Below are 3,521 nucleotides of genomic sequence, written 5' to 3'. Positions count from 1 at the left end.
CACACAAGGGACCTGAGCTCCACGTGGGCAGGAAACATATTGGGTTTTGCTCCCTGGTGAAGTTACAGTGCTGGGCACACAAGCAGGGAATAGAGGCCACTGGCTGAATGATTAAAAGAATGAATTCCTACCTGAACGAATGAACGGATGAGGAACAAGTGAAGGCCTGAATGAATGAATGACTGGATGAATGAGTGAGTGAGGCCATGAGTGAATGAGTGGATGAATAAGCCAGTGAACCGAAACACAGACGCCGCGATGCAAACGGGAGGAGGCTCTATTTCTTGTCCTGGGGCCTCTGCCCAGCTCAAGGGCCCAGCCAGTCCCTGCCGCTCCTGGCCTCCGTTTCCCCACTGTCCCCTGAGGGGCGGGTGGTGGGGCTGCAGCAGCCCAGCTTGGCGTGGCCATGGCCGGGCTCTCCCCGCGGGCTGTGGCGGGGACGCGATCCGAGCCGCACGGCCTCCCTCCAGCGGCGGACATGGGCGGACCCCAAGGTCGGCCGGGCTCGCTTCCTGGCCTTGTGCACAAGGTCCAGAGAAAGCGCGTGCCCGTGACCGCCCGCCGAGCTCATGTGCACCGCCAATGGCGCCCAAGGGCTGCTCCCAAGGGTCTTGTCCCGCCTTCTGCTCCATGGCAAGGTTGGGTGGGGCGTGCGGAGAGGTCCTGGGTCCCAGGGGCCAGGCTGTGGGCGCGGCGAGGGGAGCAGAGAGAGGTGGCCCCGTCCCCCCAGAAGCCTCGGCCCCGCGTCCCGGGCCAGCCGGCGCCCAGAGGCTGGCAGAAGAGGCTCCGGGGCTGGAGAGAAGGCCTCTGAGCCCGGAGACCCGCCTGTGGTTCGCCCTGTGGGCCGGACGCAGGGGACAGGGGCCCTTTGCTCCATGTCCCGGTCCTTTATCACCGAGGGCTGTTTGTCGGCGTCTGCAGGGACAGCAGGAGACCTCCGTCACCTCGATGAAGGACGGCCCTGGCCTGGTGAGCCCACAGGTGAGAGAGCTGCTGCCCGCCACCAAAGGCGGCACCATGCTGCCACCCCTGTGTCCGGACCTGTCTGGACCCCTAAGGGAGGGACAGGGACCTGGTAGCAGGAGCACACCTGTCGCGAATGTGGATGCTACCTGGCCGAGGAGACCAATGTGTCTCTGCTCATTTGTGATGAGTTGATGCGTTTACTGTGGGGGACTATAGGGACGAAGGGGTCAGGACTCAAGTCGTTTGGTTCAAATGTCTGTGGGGATAAACTGAAAATGGCAACTCGCCCTAGAGTTTTCTCCTGTCCAGTAGACTGTTTCCTTTCTGCGTTGGGGAAAGTACAAAAATGATGGTATATTTTACCCTTTGCAGAAATAAAGCACCAACCTTTGTTTCTTTAAAATGATGTGAAAAGTTACTGGTATCCTTCAAGTTTTGTTTGGGGGTCACTTGATGGTAAACAGGCAGCTTTCTTCGAAAATGTCTTGTTCTAATGATCAGGCCACTCCTGGCACAGGGAGCAGAGATTTTCATGTCTCGCCAGGTTGAAAGGCCCTGGGCTAGCTGTCAGAGACACTACCAGCGTGTCCTTGGAGCTTCCCTGTGTCTCAGTTTCCTCATCTGTAACATCGGGCTCGGCTGGAGGGCCTAAGTGGTTTCCAGAAGTTCCTGCAGCTCTGACAGCTGATGCCTTAAGGTACCAAATCTTCCTGAAGACATGAAACAGGAGACAAAAATAGTTTTTTCCCCTTGAGGGTCTAAACTGGTAAACAGACAGACGAGAGAGGCCGAGCTCTCAGATGAGTGGTTCCAGTGAAACTCGCTCACAGCCTGTGTGTCATGGAAAGTTCCCATTTTCATGCTCACTGCACAGGTCCTGCTCCTTCCTTCTCACCAGAGTTCATCGATGCCCTTGGGCACTTTCATTCATCTTTCAGCAGGATCTGTGTTCACCCTCGTGGGTCCCTGACTATCACACCAATGAGTCAATAACGTTCACTTGTTCCAAGTCCTGTTGTTTAAAATCCCATCTCCAGCTCTGTTCTGGGCAAGTTTCTAAGGAAACCTCCGTGTCTTGGAGTGATTGAATTAGAGAGAATGTTACAGCATATGCACTCTCGTTTTCTCCCTTTCGGTGTGTTTCCCACATGGAATAGCTGCTTTGAAAATCAAAAGATAAAATTTCCACTCTGTCCTCTGCCAGCTACCCTCTTGCCTAGAGAGACACCATAAGCTGCACCTGCTTTCCCTTGGGAAGATCGAGGCATAAATTCAAGGCAAAATTTCTTTAGTGTGAAGGCTAGGGTTAGGGCTGCTGCCGCCCATGCTGCTCGCTGAAGCAAGTCTGCACCCCATTCCTGATACCAGCATCCCCCATCCTTTCCTTCTGAGGATGTCTTTGCCCATTTCCCTGGGGGTGGGCTTTGTGGGGCTGTGACCCACATCCTTTGGATTGATTGGGACTCAGCTGTAGCCAGTGCCTCGTGCTACTTATCGTGGGACAAGGACACATCGCAAAGTTAAAAGAAAATTGCTCTTCTTTTTCTTTTTTGAAACAGCTTTGTTGACATATAACTGCCATGCCGTGTAATCCACCCATTTTCAGTGTACGATTCAGTGGTTTGTGGGATATTCACAGAGCTGTGCAACCATCCCCACAATAGTAGAACATGTTCATCCCCTCGAAATGAGACCCTGTACCCGTGAGCAGTCACTCTCCATTCCCCCATCCCCATGGCCCTAGGCAACCACTCATCCACTCTTGTCTCTCTCTGCCTATTTTGGACATTTCATATACACAGAATAGTACAATACAGGTCCTTTGATGGCTCCTTTAATGTAGGATGTTTCAAAGTTCATCCGCATTTATAACACATGTCAGTAATTGATTCTCTTTTATGCCAAATAATATTCTGTTGTCTGGATATACCATGTTTTGTTTATCCAGTCACCAGTGGAGGGGTATTTGGGTTGTTTCCAACTTTTGGCTCTTGTGAATCCTGACGCTATGAACATTCGTGTTCAATCTTTTCATATGTTTCCACTTCTCTTGGGTACATACCTGGGAGTGGAATTGTGGCATCCTATGGAAACTGCGTGTAGATTTTGAAGAGCTGCCGGGCTGTTTTCCAAAGGGCTGCACCATGTTTTATTTCAAGCCAGCAACGTATGAGGATTCGAATTTCTGCCCATCCTTGTCGACACTTCTTACTATCTACCATTTAAATTACCACCGTCCTAGTGGATGGGCAGTGATATCTTGATTGTGGCTTTGATTTGTTTTTCCCTTCTGAATAAGGATCTTGAGCATTTTGCCTGTGCTTTTCGGCCTCTTGTGTATCTTCTTTGGAGAAATGTCTGTTTAGCTCCTTTCCCCATTTTTAAGTTGAGTTATTAGTTTCTTTATTATTATTATTTATTTATTTATTTTTAATTCTTTATTTTTTTATTTATATTTATTGAGTTAATGATAGGTTACAATCTTGTGAAATTTCAGTTGTGCATTATTGTTTATCATTCGTGTTGTAGGTGCACCACTTCACCCTTTGTGCCCA

Source organism: Equus asinus, chromosome 3 (assembly GCF_041296235.1).
Source record: "Equus asinus isolate D_3611 breed Donkey chromosome 3, EquAss-T2T_v2, whole genome shotgun sequence".
Taxonomy (NCBI): Eukaryota; Metazoa; Chordata; class Mammalia; order Perissodactyla; family Equidae; genus Equus; species Equus asinus.
This window is presented reverse-complemented; position numbering follows the sequence as displayed.